At 40.7% G+C, this 17,190-nt stretch overlaps 1 protein-coding gene across 4 annotated transcripts in view; it reads left to right on the forward strand.

The window, feature by feature from the left end:
• The first annotated feature begins 1,143 nt into the window (after positions 1 to 1,143).
• The window catches only part of LOC113527250 (C-terminal-binding protein 2), a 105,195-nt gene continuing 89,148 nt past the window's right edge, over positions 1,144 to 17,190 (forward strand). For 3 of the 4 annotated variants that reach the window (XM_034309376.2, XM_034309377.2, XM_034309375.2), the window contains exon 1: positions 1,144 to 1,592. The gene's annotated coding sequence lies outside the window, so the exon portion shown is untranslated. The remainder of the gene's footprint in view (positions 1,593 to 17,190) is intronic. The other variant, XM_053238638.1, reaches the window with a different exon arrangement.

The raw sequence follows: 17,190 nt of genomic DNA on the forward strand, positions 1-17,190 counted from the left end.
GATGCATGCCTTGCTTGTACCCTGACAGATGGTGGGACCAGTCGAGCACTGCTAGAGGATCGGAGGGAGCGTGGAACAGCACCGCCCTCAACCGCGAAGCTCTGCAGAGAGTGGTTCAGACAGCCCAGCACATCGTGTGAGGTGAGCTTCCTTCCCTCCAAGACATCTGTGAGGAAAGCACGGAAGATCATTAGAGACTCCAGCCACCCGAGCCATGGACTGCTCTCGCTGCTACTCTCAGGCAGACGGTATCGCAGCATCAGATCCCACACCAGCAGGTTGCGGTACAGCTTCTTCTTACAGGCCATCAGACTGTTGAACCACAATCAATAACATCACCACAAGCACAACCCACTCTACCTTCCATGCACTGCACTGCTATCTCCCACTATGTCACTTTCTGACTGCATACACTCGCTTAGAGCACCTTAATAATCTTGCACAGTCTTTTGTCTGTGTTCAGTGTTTACAGGTTGCTACTTTTGTACTAGGTAAGAGTTCGTTATCATTTCTGGGTAGGAGGGTGCAACTGCAGCACAAGAATTTCATTGCATATAGATGAGCACTCTTTATGCACATGACAATAAACTTGAAACTTGAGAAAAGAAACGCTGTTTCTCCTCAAAATGGCTTTGGCCTTGCGAGGACATCTGGCTGGTCCCCATGAGGAAATCTCCTTTATGTAAAAAAAAAAAATAATAATAATTGCAGATTTTATTTAAGAATAAAGAATAATAAACTGAACGAGTGAAATAGTTTCCTTTCGGTTACTGAGGTTAAGGTTAGGGTTAGATTTAGGCGCAGCATAGCATTAATTAGCTGCATTTTATAATTATGTTAATGGAAGGTCCTCACAAGGATAGGCATACAAATGTGTGTGTGTGTGTGTGTGTGTGTGTGTGTGAGAGAGAGAGAGAGAGAGAGAGAGAGAGAGCGCAGGATTGAGTGTGTGTGTGTGTGTGTGTGTGTGTGTGTGTGTGTGTGTGTGTGTGTGTGTGTGTGTGTGTGTGTGTTGGGGGGGGGGGGGGGGGGGTATGAGTGGGCGGGGCTTCTCTTTTTTTTTTTCCGCTTTGTGTCATTGGTTTTGCAAAAGCCAAAATCCCGCCTTAGTTAAAAAAAAAAAAAAAAAAAGAAGAAGAAGAAGCAGAGTGGGAGAGGTGGAGGAAAGAAAAAGGAGGAGAGAGAGAGAGAGAGAGAGAGAGAGAGAGAAAACAACCAACATTTCCCTCCTACTCTGAACCTCTCCACCAGCAGCATCCCGGTTCGTCCCGTTCATTCGGACCCGGTTCGGTTCGGTTCGGCTCGGCTCGGCTCGGCTCGGCGGCGTCCTTTGGGATTGTTCGATTATTCGGAATTTGATGATTAAGTTTATTTAGCTTTTTTTCGTACCTTGTTTTTTTTTTTTTTTTTTTCAATTGGAGCAACTGTTTGTAAACGAAGAGACACATCGGAAGGAAACACTGAAACGCTGCGGCTCTGATGAGGATGATGATGATGATGATGGTGGTGGTGTCTCCGGGAGCCTGAGGAGGAAAAAAAATAAAATAAAACTCAATATCTCATCAACTTGCAACAAAACGCGTCACATTAAGGTAAGATTTTGTTCCGCATGAAGCGAATATTCGGTGTAAAACTTCTCCAGGGTCATCCATGGCGTTATTCTGTCCGCGTTTTTGTCCGAGATGTGGCTCAACATTTCTCTCTCTCTCTCTCCCTCTCTCTCTCTCTCTCTGTGGCCATTTGTTTTCGCCTCGATTGCGCCACGGAGGGAAAAGAGAAGGACGAAGGAGAGCAACACTGTGTTTTGTTTGTTTATTTGTCTGGACAAACAGCAACAATGTGTCCAAAAGACACTGTCCAGTCATTCGGTCCTCATAAATAACCTCTCTCTCTCTCTCTCTCTGACGCGCGCGCGCGTGTGTGTGTGTGTGTGTGTGTGTGTGTGTTCGTGTTCAATCTTACTACATGATCAAGTATGAGATTTATTTCACTTCACACAGGTTGGAGTTTACGAGGATAGAGTTTAGCATCCAAGGTGATGGAGCGATTATTCGAATCATCGCATCAGTCGATTATTACAAAGCTGAACACTGAAATGTTTAGATTAATAAATAAATAAATAAATAAATATACTGATTTTATGTGCATGGACCCAAAATTTGCTCCAAAAGTTACACAATTTCTTTTTTTCCTTTTCTTTTTTTGCACACACAAGCTACAATTAAAACACAATTTCTATTTTTATTACACATACCAGCTTTGTGTCTATGTAAACATGTATATATTTTTCACGAAATCGAGTCTTCCAGAGTTATTTGTATCGTCTAAGTTTGCGCTAAAATGTTTCTTCAGCAGCAGTAAAGTTTTCGTCTTATTTAACTTTATAAAACATAACACAAACATGATCTATAACTTTATCATCTCTTACTGTGTGTGATTCCAGACTCCGTCACTGGTGTATTGCGAAATCGTTAGATTTGTCACGTATTGTGATGTCAGCATAAAGTAGGGGGCGTGGTTTATTTGATTGACAAGCTGTCAGAAGCAGGGCAGCTGATTTATTTATCCTGAAACGTAGCTTGTTGCACGTCTTGCTGCGCGCTTTCAGATAAAAGGATACTAAATAGTACCTTTCCTTGTTGCTTTAATATGAAACGTGGACATGGTGTACCTTTAAGGAAGATTTACACGACTGTAATTACATTTTAGAGTAAAGATACACTATATTCTTCTTGCTGAAGTGCAAGATACACATTAAAGTTACCACGCCAGTCATGAGGAACGGTACAGTTTAGTACCCTGAACTTCTGAGATGGTGGAGTTGTGGAGAGTGACAGAGAGCTGTGTGTGCATTATTTTATTCAAATTTTAATTTTTATTCAAATTTCATAGTTTTAGTATTTTCCATAGTTCAATTTATTATACGACATTGTTGCTATTGCTCGCTTTTACCTTGGTATCAGAAATCGAGTACTCTATCAGCAATCTATTTCATGGTTGACCCTGAAAAAGCAGTTTGACCAACAGGAGCTCTGATAGGGTTTTAGAGCTGATTTTTAAATCATGAAGTGATCATTAGCTTTAGATAACTTCGTTGTTACGCATTATGCTAATTTCTGTCTTTGTATGCATGAGGAATGGTTGCAGGTTTTTTTTTTTTAGTACATTAAAACATGATAGAACAGCTCTAACATACTGATTAACATACTTTAATAGTTTTGTCTCTTTTTTTAATTTGGAGTTTGAAAGGATTTAATGGATTTGCCTGTTGTAGTCATGGCCTTAATGTTGATAATCTCGCCTGGATTCTGTAGATTTGTAGCTGAGAGCTGCTGCTGTAATCATAAAGACTGGCCTGTGCTCGTATTTACAGTCTGCTCATACTGAACATCCTGTAAACACACTCAGTACTGTTAGTCTTTACTCTTTTACACCTGCACACGGTAATGATTTATTAATCCCACTACCCGGTGTGACCCGGAAGAATACAGGCTCCATTTTGACTCAAGGCTTCATCCTCATGTCTTGTTCATTAGGGATCTAAATCTATATCCGGGTTTCTGTAGAGCTGCTTTGTGTAAATAAAATTCAGTTTAATTAGTGAACCAGTTTGCTAATTCTGATTGGATATCTTTATGCTAATATCAGGAAACTCAAATCACAACCAGCCAAAGTAACGTTAGCTAGCAAGACACTGACCTGTAGTTGTAGAGGGATTTTAGAGGTTAATGCATTTGGGAACACAACCCGAACCAGCAAAAACAACGCATCCCTATAACGTAAAATCATAAACATAGTGACGGTGTTACCAGAGAGAAGTTGGAGCTGCAGTGCTGCATGCTATCATCTCTTTCTCCTTGTCCCTGAAAGAGGCGATTGTGGATTTGAATGGATGGAGAGAAGTGGGCTGAATGGAGCGCAACCTTGGGACCTGCAGCTTTTGTGTGGTCGAGAGAGAAAAAGCAAGAAGCAGGGAGGAAGGAGGAATGGAGAGAAAAAGTGAGGAAGGGGGAGCGAGTAGAAGAAAGATAGAGTAGAAGAAGAAAAGGAGCGAGAGGGAGGGCAGGAATGTCAGAGAAACAAGGAGTGAGGGATAGATGGACGAAGGAAGGGAAGGAAGAAGGGAGAGCGGGAGGGGGTTCTGGCACTACAGATGTGCTCTCCCTCGGACAACTGACTGCGTTTTCTCCTGCCATTGTCGAGGTTTAAGATGGTGGACGAATCGGTGCAACAAAAGGAGCCTTGTCAGAGGAATGCACGAAGAACCTTGGCCAGAATCACTCCTCTCTCGCCTGGCTGCCTTTAAAAAGGGAACGTCCGATTTATTCGATGCTCACCAAATAGGTTCCAATCTTTCATTCTTTTTTGAAACAAAACCCAACTATCTGTCAGGAAACTCTCCTTGTACAGGAGGATCATTAGATCTAAGCAGGCGAGGTGAAGTGAAGCAGGGATAAATCAGCGTGTCCTCTAAAAGACGCTAAACGCGACCCTGTTTCCCAAAAGCACCAGAGCGTGAAGATCATCCGAGTTAATTAGAGAGAGTTTTGAGTGTCGTTCTCGAACAAACGACCTTCTCACATTGCGCTGCCGTGCTTTTGGGATTTTCAAGCTGCACAAAGTGTTTTTTTTTTTTTTTTTTAATTCCACTCCTTCACCAGCTGCGTCTTCAGGCCTCAGGGGTCTTTCAGCGACCCCCTGCTGACCTTTGCACCATTTACCCTCCATGATCACCCAGATTCACCCCGCTCCAGTCTCATCACACACGTGCTACGTGTGCTAGTTTTCAAACATAGAAAACACCTGGAAATGTGAAGAGCGTAGATGAGATGTCCTGGAAATCTTAGCGATGTCCATGAACAGTGTAAAGCATCAGGAGTGCATACTTCAGCTCTCCAAATGGTTCTTGTTTCATTTTTGTACAATCCTCAAGGGATCTTTGTACAAATAAGTGTCTTTAACTTCCTAAAACAGCTCTAGTAGGGAAACGCTCTGGAGTAGGAAGCTACATAGAACATGTAGAAGGACAACCGAAGAACACTTAAAGTCTTCAGAGTGTAGGCGATGTGTCAAAAATATCGTATCGCAATTTCTCTAGACGTTTCTGCGATACACGTTATGCATAATGTTAAAAATAAACCTTTAAGAATTTGTTTGGTGCTACATTTTATTTAATGTGTACAAAAATAAATTAACAGACAGTAGCAACTTTATCAAATCTGCTTCCGAAGTTGGTCAAGTTTAAAAATCTTAAAAGGATATCACGATATCTGAGAAATCTCCAGAAAGTGTATCGATAGTCATATAATGATGTCATATCGTCCAGCCTTAACTGAGAGCCAGGATTTGATTCGATATGCTAAAGTATTTCCTTTTGAAACAGGAAGTCAGAGTGATTGAAGAGCATCACTGATTTAAACAACAGCCAATAGCGTTCATGATACGCCATGCCACACCCCTGTAAATTTTAAACAAACCTGACAGTAGCTTAGTGAACTAGCTAAATATGGAGTAAAGGTTTAACAAAAGCCTTTTTTCAGCTAAGAAGGATCGTTTTTCCAGAAGTGAGGAACTGTTAAAAAACAAACAAACAAAAAACCTCCAGAATAGGGCTTATAGGGGTGACAAAAACATCATATCGTGACATTTCTATGGTTCATGATCTGCATCATGATGATATACAGGACTGCTAACAACCTGCCAGAACAACACTAATATTTACACAGAGTTTAATGATGCTTTTATTTCATATGTTTACAAACTGCTTCAAACTGAAAAGGAGAAAAATAATACTTTCTAATAACATCTCATAATATAATATATTAATCAAAAATCAAATCAGCTGATCGGTTTGTAATTGTTACTTTTAAAAAATGTCAGAAAAGGATATGAAAATACCTGTGACGTCTCAGTAAAGTGTATTATGACGTAGTTTATCACAATATCGATATTATATCGTCATATCACCCAGCTTTTTGGTCTTTTTTTGTTTTCTACGTATATATTATTGTATTGTTGTCGATAACACTTAGGAAAAGGTACAAAAAAGCTCAAAAAAAAGAACTCAGATTTTGATTTCAGAAACTCTTTAAGATTTTCTTACCTTTCAGAAGAGCGTGTCCTATTCTTTAGTGTGTTTTTTTGTAAATTTAACCAGCCAATGATCTGTAACAGAAACTTTCAGGAAAAAAACCTCCATCAAGCACACTTCAGTGCCTGTTTAAACTTTACAGCTTCTCAAACTTAACCAACAATAAACGTAGAACCTACATAAAATTTCTCGAAAGCTTTGAAGAAGAAAACATTTCGAAAGCTAGGAGTGTTAAATATCTGCAGAACCATTTTGTTAAAGATTGTGAGTAAATTTCACTGCAGTAAAACATGATGAAATTTGTGATAATTGGTTGAGGGATAATATTGTTTGTGTGTGCGTGTGGGTGTGTGTGTGTGTGTGTGTGTGTGTGTGTGTGAGTGAGTCATTAAGAAGCTGTTAGTGGTTGTATTGTTGACTTTAATGTTAAAGATGACAGCAGATGTGAGCCATTTGAAGGTCACCTTCCTGTCAAGCAAACGATTTCATAAATAGGGGTAAAAGCGCGTCGTCCTGCGAGCCGGTGTGAGCGTGTACGGATCTGTAAAGCTAAAGTGTGAGCTTGGTTTTGGAAGCTTCACAGTCGTGATTAGACTCAGTAAGGTCTTTTAAGGAGATTTTTGACAAGGTAACACCAGAAAGAGTTTTAAAATTTATTAAAATTTATAACATTTATGAAGTTAATTTGAAACTATCCATATAGGTGCTTCCCTTGTGAAATATTTTACACTTTTAAATTATTTCCTTTTTAAAATATCTTCTAATTAATTGTGTTAATTTATTTGTTTACCTATTTATTTTTGTGTCTGCTCTTATGTATATCTTCCCATGTATTCATTTATACATTTTTATTCAATTATTATATATAACCTTGCTCCTGCCATGAATTTAGCACTTGATGCTGAACATGGCGTTAAAAATTAAACACCTAACCCAGTCATGAATGATAAGGCAGTGAGTCAGAACAACTGGACGTAAGGTTTAATCTCAGACCTGACAACCTTCACACACTTTGCATAAGGCTCCGCAAGTATGAGTTATCACTGAAACTCATACCCAATAAAACCCAATAAAACCAGCAGATGAGCCAATAGGAATCTGGACTGATTGACCGGTGTTTTGGACTCGCTGATATTAACTGACCCCCTGGAAGCCCCGCCCCCTTCCCCTCATCTTGCATTACTAATATCTAAACTTGAGCTGATTTTCCTGCTTGAAAGATGCACTGATGCTGCATTGTTGTTTTCTGTCCTGGTAAATGAAGTTCATGAATGTGAAATAAAATCTATCAGCGTATGTTCAACTTAGCTAACATTACACACATACATACTTTACATCACTTAACTATATTTATTAGCGATGCCATTGAAAATTTTTGGATGGAAAACGGTTCAGAAAAGTAACTCTTTCGGGCAAAAAAGAAACAAGCTGACAAGTTTGACAGAAAATAAGATTAAATAGTGTGAAATCTACCAGTGTACAAATAATTTCAGTGATGATGATAATTAGATGTAAAGCACTTGTTTGTTTCTAACTTAGACAAGTGAATTGTGAAAGGACTACGTCAAAATTATACGTGGTTGAGTGGGGTAATCTCGAATACATTATTTCTCTTATCTGAGCAACGTTCATTGTTACTGTCAAGTCCAAGTCGTCACATTTAGGGTGATTTTTTAAATGTCTTTAAGGGCACTTTCAGAAGCTGTTAGTCTAAATCTCAAAAAGAGTGAAGTTCATTTGCTATTTGGTTAAAAAAAAAATCATCTGAAGGCTGAAACTGTCCTCGTAAAACTTTTTCTTTCATTGGTCAGAAATAAGGTGATGAAAAACATCAAAAAAAAAAAAAAAACTTTACCAAGTGTGTGTAGAGATCACAAACATTGCTTGAGCCAGAACATGTGGCATTTTTCTGCAGTACTACAGCTCTGTCCTTTGGCTCAGTTTAGCAGCTCACGTCTCCAAAAAAAACAAAACTCACAGCATGTCTGATTCACTTCCTGTAGCTGAGTCGATTCGGACCCGATTCACTTTGTCACTGGGAAGCGGACTGAGATCAACTCGCTCACTTGCTCTGATTGAGTGAGATGAAATATCGGCACATGGCTGGATCAGTAACGCTAATCCATTCATCCTGATTTAAATAAACAAATGAGTTCAATAAAACACTGAGAAAACAGAGCGCTCTGCTGACTGAGTCATACTGAGAGAACAATGTGAACATGAGTGTTTAATTAGTCAACGCACACACACACACACACACGCTTTCCGTACACGTCTGGAGTGAAGCGACGGCCGTGTACTCGACCCAGGGAAAGCTTTTTCACTCGTTATCTCTCAGTCAGGAGGGACGGGCTGGATGGAGGCTGTAGATAATCTCTGCTGACGCTTTCACTAAAGCGAGAGGTGAGGAGGTAAACTGGGAAAGACAGGTCGGCTAAGCTCATGTTAGCGATGTGCTAAATATCAGGCATGACACAGGAAGAAAAGGGAGTAGCTTGTTAGTGGTCTTGTAGCATGAGCTGCCCCTATGTGTGTGTGTGTGTGTGTGTGTGTGTTTATTTTTAATGTCCCTCTTGCTCTGTTTCTCACTTCTCTTCCTCACACACATTCCGCTGTCACGGAGCATTTTAGTGTTTTTCGGCACTCTGAGATGAGATTCTGACCAGCAGAGATTATTGTTACTGTTCCTCTTTTACTTTTTCACTCTGCATTCATGCTAGCTATCAGGAAACCATTCGTTAGTCAGTTAGCTCACTTTGCTAATCTAATCTGAGATCGGAGCCAATGTGAAGCTGAGCACATAACCGATTTTCACACTGATTAGCGCGTTATTTAATTTGTGTTTGACTAGTTTACCTCCGACCGTTACAAAGCGCTGACACTGAACACTGCTTCCATAAATGTTAAATAAACGTCTCCTTACAGAAAACTTCACATACACGTTTTTCCTGGCTTCAGGAGTGCACACACTGTTCCCTATCTAGGGCTCGAATCTCAGGACGTCTGACAGTGGGAACCAGAACGTAGTTCTCTTTAATTCAGCTACAGTGTAATAAAATGTTTGGGATGATATTGGGGTCAGGGGTCAGAGGTCAGAGGTCAGGGCTGTTATACACAGCCGTCCCTGGAGCAGTGGAGGGATTAGTGTTCAAGGACTCGACCGTCTCAGTTCTATTAGTGACAGAGGGTCAGTAGCGGACGTGTCCTAATTTACAGCCGGGCTCGTCTTCATGAGTGAAGTGGAAGTGATGAAGGAGAGTTCACCTCGGATCACTACAAGCAGTGTTGATCTCAGAGAGAGAGAGAGAGAGAGAGAGAGAATTGAATTTTCATAAGACCTTTATTACAATTACTAAAACATTGTCCTATTAAAAAAAAATGACAAAAATAAAATCCAGGAGGGAGAGAGAGAGAGAGAATGAATAGACAGAGATGGTGCGCTGTTTAGAGAGACAGAGACACAGAGACAGGGAGTGAGAGATAGAGATGGAGATGGAGAGAGGGGGCTAGAGAGAATGAAGAAAGGATGACTGGGGAAGAGGCAGAGAGAGAGACATAGAGAGAAAAGGGGTTAGAGAGAGAGAGAGAGAGAAGAAAGGATGACTGAGCGAAGGGGAAGAGGCAGAGAGATGGGATAAGAGACAGACACAAAGAAGGAGAGAGAAAGACAGATGGAAAGATGGAGAGTGAAACCGAGAGAGAAGGAGGGATGATGGAGAGAAGAGGCAGAGGGACGGACAGAGAGAGAGACGGACGGACAGAGAGAGAGAGAGAGAGAGAGGGGCAGAGAGAGAGAGGGGCAGAGAGAGAGAGGGGCAGAGAGAGAGAGGGGCAGAGAGATGGACAGAAAGAGACAGACAGAGAGACAGAGAGAGTAATGGTGTGTGTCTCCAGATGTCTCTTTCATGGGGAGAGGCTGAGGGTCGTGTAATCACGTTAGAAAACAGGCGTTCTAATACAGCAGCCTGTAACACACACACACACACACACACACACACACACACACAGAGTCCTGACCGGTTCTCATCTGACTTTACACTTTTTTATTTTATAGGGAATGTATTTTGATGACATGCTGACAGATTTATTACATTTGTTTTTCCTTCTTTTTCATTTTTTTCCTTTTTCTGATCAGATTTTTTGATGTTTAGATTTAAATACATTACTACAGATAACAGCAGTTATAATCTGAAACACTGAATCAAAGGAAGAAAATTTGTTAAAACCTTTGCTCTGTTTTACTCCTCTTACACCACAGGGATCTGTCAACTATTACAAACTAATACATTTTAAATGTACTAAAAAAGAACGATGTACATCTGGAAAAAAGAGTTAGGAAGTCGGAGGAGTGTCAGGCTTGAGCGTTCTCCCAAATTTCGGAATTTCAGTTAGAGTTGTGAAATATCAATATCGGAAAACGAGCGTATCACAATAACGATTAACACATGAAATATCAGTCTGTCCATACTCCAGTACTGTGTAAAAGTGGTGTGTTACTCGCTGTAAAGGCTAGCGATGTTTACACACACACACACACACACACACACACACACACACACACACACACGGAGTAATTAAATTGCCACAGCTCCCAGTACAGGTGTTGTAGCAGAACACCATTTAATTAGTTGATTCTCTCTCGCTCTCTCTCTCTCTCTCTCTCTCTCTCTCACACACACACTCTCTCTCTCACACACACACTCTCTCTCTCACACACACACACACACACTCTCTCTCTCTGACACACACACACACTCACATACACACACACACATGCACACTGCAGCTTGCAAAAGAACAGGGGCTGCAGGTCAGAATTAACTACAGCACAAAAATCCATAAACGTGATGTCATTATTTTTACTCCCTCGTAATATCAGGTTTCCAACATTCACACTCTTTAGGTTCCCTACATCTAGTGAGCACTTGATTAAGGAAATGAGATGAAGCCCTCTCTGAGAGGATGATGTGTAGATGAGGTGACAGTGTGTAACTCATTTGCGCTGCGTTTGGGACGTGTGAGGATTCGTCCTCTTATCACATTTTCACCTCTTTGTGCGTCGGGTGAAGAGTGTGATGAACAGACTACCTTCCTCTGAGTGCGTGCGTGTGTGTGTGCGTGTGCGTGTGTGTGCGTGTGCGTGTGTGTGCGTGTGTGTGCGTGTGTGTGCGTGTGCGTGTGTTCACTACCACTGAAATTCTATTCAGTTCACAGCAATTAAAACAGAACACTTTAATGGAACTATAAATTAGGAATAATGCAACTGCACTTGTTTGTGTTTTTTATTAAAACACTCCCAGATAAATCTCAGTTAACTCACTCAGAATGAAAAGCTTCTTAAAAATGTCAAACGTCACGCATGAGTGTAGTGTTTAATAAATGTTAATTATTTAAACGCTACAAGAAATAACACATGGGTTGGTGTTGCGTATTTTTGGTTAATTTCTGAAATATGGTTTTAATTTTATTTATACAGATCTGATTCGTTTGTGATTTTGTAGGACAAGGAAGAGTTTGTTTGTTTTTTAATTGTAACAATATCACTTTTTTTTTTTTTTATTTTTTTTTTTTTAAACAAATCTTCCAGGGGAGTTGATGAGGTGCGATAACGTGATTATACACATTATAAACAGTGTGAAAAAGAAGATTAAGAAGAGGGGGAAAAAGTTAAAGTGTAGACAATATGTGTGTAGAAAAAGGCATCTTCCTGAAAACGAGAACGGTTCTTTTCAAATAAGGAACTTTTGGAAATGACTTTTGAAATGGAATACAAGGCAGGCCAAATACAGGTCAAAGGTCAAACCCTTATTAGTTATCGTTTCTATAGTAACAGCTCATTCACAGGGACATGTATGGTGGATGCTCCACGTAAACTGATTTATGTATGATATGGTGCCGTTTTCTGTAATTTACTGACCATTTATGGAAGGAGTCTCCAGTGTCAGATGTAAAGCTGTAAAGTTTTCCAGTATCTTCAGGGCAGGGGAGTTTACGCTTATTGCAGTTTCTTGGTAACAAACCGAGACGACAAGCTGCATTTTTTTGTCTTATTAACTTCAAGAGAGAGAAAAATACAGAGACTGTTGAGGCAACAACAGGAACAAACTTGTTTTGTGGATGTTCCATGACATTAAACGTAACTACAAATGGATAAAAAAAAAGTAGAATGTGTCCTTCTTTAATTAATAAAAATTGTAATCGTTGGCAAATTGCTGTGGTATCAGAGGAATAAAACACTTTGCTGTTATAGAAAAATAAACAGCTTTGGGGTTGAACAGTAACACCACTTCATCACACCGCTTTGTTGTTGATTATTTTCCCGTAACACCACAGCACAGTGTGTTTTTTTTTTTTTTTCTTTCCCATTAGTGTTCCTCTGCACTCCTTCTTTGACCTAGAGATCTGTCCAGTCGACACTACGGCATGTCAGCATCACATTTAAACTCATTTCACGCCGAGATCCTCTCCGTCAGAGCGCTAATCTGATCTCGCGTCTCGGCTAATATCCTGTTACGCTGCTGTGTCAGAGGTGGAAGATGTTTTCTCTTTCCTGTCTGCTTCCTCAGCGTGCACATCTTACGTAACATTTGTGGAGCTCTGGATGAAGTCGGCCGTGCCATAACTGTGTGGCTCGCTAGCACACACACACACACACACACACACACACACTTGTGTTCTCCTACACCCCGTCGAGGCTGGACAGATGGCATCACTCGTTTTCAGCCTCACACACTTTGGCCCTTGCTGAGGAAACAAATGCGGAGCTTCTGACCTGAATCTGCACTAACACCGCCGTTCTGTGGAGAAACTTCATCATTTCTGACTTCCACTAACTAAAAGGTCATTCGGCCCATTTTCAGGTCACATCATAAAAGCTTTATCCAAAAATTGGCCTAACCCATTTTACATCAAAATGACCAGATATCCTGGTGAGGTTTATCTAGTGACATTCACCAATTATTCAGAATTCATAGTGCAGATTGTGAGACCAGCGTTAACCTGAGTAGAAGCGATCATGGATTCGTTGACCGTCATCTGTAGTTTGTGAAGGTCCTGATTTATCAGAAATAGCAGATATAAATCAATACATAACCCTATGATCACGCTAGCAAAAGAATTAGCCATGGTTATTTACTGTTGCACGGTGGATTAGTGGTTAGCACTGTTGCCTCGCACCTCCGGGGTTGGGGGTTCAAATGCCAGCTCCGCCCTGCGTACTGATGTTTCCTCCCCCAGTCCAAAGACGTGTTGTAGGCTGATTGGCCTTTGGCACTAAAATTGTCTGTAGTGTGTGAATGAGTGTGTGTGATTGTGTCCTGAGATGTGTTGGCACCCCGTCCAGGCTCTCCTGCGACTCCGTGTAGGATAAGCAATATGGAAAACTGGAAGATTTAATGGATAGATTTAATATCGCAGTGCTCTACTTGGATTGTGATGATTAAGAGTGACAAATCAAATGGATTTTTCTCATATTTATGCAAATTGGCAAGACCTAGCTAGAGATTATTAACACATTGTGTTCTCAAGGAACGTTTGCGTCCGAACTTATAGCTAGTTAGCTAATTTTTTTCAAAATTTGATAGTCAGTGTTGAAAGAACTCAATCGAAATAGAAATAAAAACATAAGTAATCTACATTTAAAACCAAAGTAATGATAATTTTGTAAATTTTTGAAAAGTGTAAACATGTTGGCTGTTGTATTTTTTTTTTAACTGAAATCTCTAAAATCTAAGAAACAATCTGAGCATCTTCTTCTTCAAGACAAAAATTAGGAAGGAATTTATTTTCAAGTAGCAAGGCGAATAATTCAATTCAGTTTTATGTCTAGTGCTTTTAACAACAGACACGGAGCCTCATTTATCAAACGGAATACGAACAAAATTATTCGTAAATGGTTCTCAGAAGTGTGATGTTCATGAAAATGCAGTTAGTTTGGAAAAAGTTCATATCCTGTGTTTCACGCCTGAGTCTGTGTAAATTTCCGTATAAGGAGTCTCACTAATTTGAGCCTCGATTCATCGGTTTCGAATCGTGTAAATGTAGATGAGTTGCTGCGATTGTGTATACGCATTGCACTGTCAAGCTTACATCACTGATTTATCTCAATTACACACCAAGTTAATGAAACTCAGTATGAAACTTCATATTAATGACGTGAAAGAAAGCAATTCCACAAGATCCGAAACAAATAAACTAAGACAAGACAATTCAATTATGACAAAACAAATGGCGCCCTATAAAAGGAGAAGGCGTTAGTGTGTGTCTAAGTTATCCCAAGCGCTGCAGTGGCTGAGCTGCATTACTGGAAGGAACACTGCACTTAGGAAGTGTCCTTTCACCATTTAGTCTTCACTTTGCCTTTTATGGAATTTGGTGGGCGTGGCTAAATATAAATGTGCTGTGAACATGCTGGGTCTCTTATGGCTGATGAGCATTTATGCGTGCAAGTACAAAGAAAAATCAGCAAACCTTTTGTAGATCTGGAACAATTTTTACACACAACTTTAATAAAAGATTGATTAGTGACGCCTGGTGAGAGGATTCAGACTCAGAGAGGAATCCGTCCTCTTCTTGGCGCAGAAAATTGGATGTATAACGTTGACGAAATGAAAAATCCGAGAGCAGACACGCCTCATAAACTAGAGGTAAAGCTTGTGGCAGCAGGCCAGAGATGAGGTATGATTATAGCCGTGACTTTGTTAAAATGGCCGTGTTCTCTGCTGGAACATAATGATCTCTAGCTGATGGACTCGTCTCGCTCTAAATTAGGGGTCATTTTGTCCATGCGCTGCCTAATTGTGCTCCGGATTACCAACAGACGGCGAGGGCGGGGTGTTTTCCGAAGAGGCGGAGGGTGAGTTTACTGTTAGTTGGCAAGGTGACTGGAACAGGCACCATCATCATCATCACCATCATCATCATCGGGTCCTAAATGGACCAGACATGTTGTTCAGCCATTTTGTCCACTAATATAAAGACTTTTAGAAACCATAAACCAGCTACAGATGTCCACCGCAGTTGGCGAGCTCCACAGTCCAACCCCATATCACTCCCGCTGTCTTTCCAACACCCCCAGTCTGTTTCTGTTTTTGATTTTCTTTTTTTAAAAAATCCGTTTAGCGTGCTTGTCATGTCCAAGAACTTTCTTACCATGGAAAGAAAAATATAATATTGGTCCAAGAAAAAAGAACGGAGGTGGAAAAATAAAAACTCACAAAGTAAAGGGCAGACGCTGGCCAGGATGATGCGAGTGTTTTTCGGAAGAAGCAGACAATGTGCCATCTGCAGCCGGCGGGGAGCCGCCGAGAAACACACCATCGCATTGTTCTTGAAGAATCACTGCCACACTGGCAGCCATATTAAAGCCCTGAGATCTCCGGCCTGATACTCGGGGATGGGAGGAGAGCTGGAATAAAGAGAGGACGAGGAGAAAACAAGAAGTGACGCCTGGTGTTGGATCTGCTGACACATTGTGCAGCTGCGATGAGATTAGATAGCAACACAAACTTGTTGCCGGGTGTAAAAAAAAAAAAGAAGATCCTAGCAACTCTCCCTCTCTTTATCTCTGTATCCCTTTCCCTTTTGTCAGGAGGTGGAGTGGCTCAGTGAGGGATAAATTGGGGAGTAAACTGGAGGAAGTGACAGCGAAGTGGCTCAATCGGATCACGCTGTAGCTCTTGTTTGAGGGAAACCAAACAGGAAACATGGAGCTGATGTGAGGAGGTGTTCCCTAATGAACATGGCGTGTAGAGTGAAATTATCATGCTGCTATAGGAAAATAATCAACAACAGGGTGGTGTGATGAAGCTGTGAAGTCCTGAAGTCCTTTATTCTTATTAATTAAAGAATGGCACATCATAAGATTTATCCTTTTATAACTACATTTAATGTTTTGGAACATCCGTGAAGCAAGTTAGTTCCTGTTCTCACTTACGTTATAGCAGCTATAAACAGACGTTCCCTCACTTTTTTTCTCTCTCTCTTGAATTAATAAGACAAAAAACGCAGCTTGTCATGTTACCGAGAAACTGTAAAAAAAAAAAAAAAAAAGCTTAAAGCCCTCTTTTGTGAAGATGTCAGAAAAGCACTGACACTGGAGACTCCTTCCTTAAATGTTAAATAAGTGTCACCTTACAGAAAACTTCACCATATCAACAATTACACACATTTTAATTCAAGTCCCTGATTAAAATCAAGAACTCAGCAGCACTGTGGCGCAAGAGTAAGTAAATAAAAAATAATAAATAATAATGCTAGCATGCTTATTTGCTCGTGAGTCAACAAATGTTAGCTGAACTGATTAGCTCTGTTTTCCTTTACGTCATCCTGGCACGTGAGTATTAGGTGAGGTACCATGTGACCTTTGTGTACATTTCCGGACGATTTCGGCGTGTATCATGACGACAGGGTGGGGATGTTGCGCAGGACGGACCACCGCAGTGACCACACCGTAAATATGCATGCAAATCACGGCTGAAGTTTCTGAAGAGGTTTTTTTTTTCTTTCTTTAGGCGTCGCAGGCATCCTGACTGCTCGCTGACATTTTCTAAAGGTCCAAGATTTGTTTGTGACGGCTTCAAATTACTTTGCATGAGAAGAAAAAAGAGAGAGAAGGAAGGATGAGAGGATGAGAAAAAGGAAGCGAAAGTCAGAGAGAGAGAAAGGGAGGTGAAGCGGAGAGAAAATGACTCCTGACTATTTAAATGTCACTCGCCTGATGAGAATTCGTTGCTCTTTTCTTTTTTTCTTTTCTTTTTTTTTCAAGGCGTTACATGAGCCTTTTTCACCGCCGAGAAAGATTTCCTGCTGTCACTGTCTTCCTCAGGCTGGAGGACTGGAGACGGGCCAGACACACACACACACACACACACACACACACACACACACACACAGTCCTGCTTTTGTAGAGTTGAGAGAAAAGCAGTGAAGCTCTCTTATTCACCCGAGATTTATGATTTCCTTCTTTAAATCTCTCTCTCTGGACGTTTCTCGCCACCTCTGTCTCATCCAATAATTAAGATTGTTCACGGGACCTGAATGCATATGCCATTTTTTCCCTCTTTCATTTTGTGCCTGAATTCTCAATCCAAACCCCTAAC

This window comes from Pangasianodon hypophthalmus, chromosome 12, assembly GCF_027358585.1.
Source record: "Pangasianodon hypophthalmus isolate fPanHyp1 chromosome 12, fPanHyp1.pri, whole genome shotgun sequence".
Classification (NCBI taxonomy): domain Eukaryota; kingdom Metazoa; phylum Chordata; class Actinopteri; order Siluriformes; family Pangasiidae; genus Pangasianodon; species Pangasianodon hypophthalmus.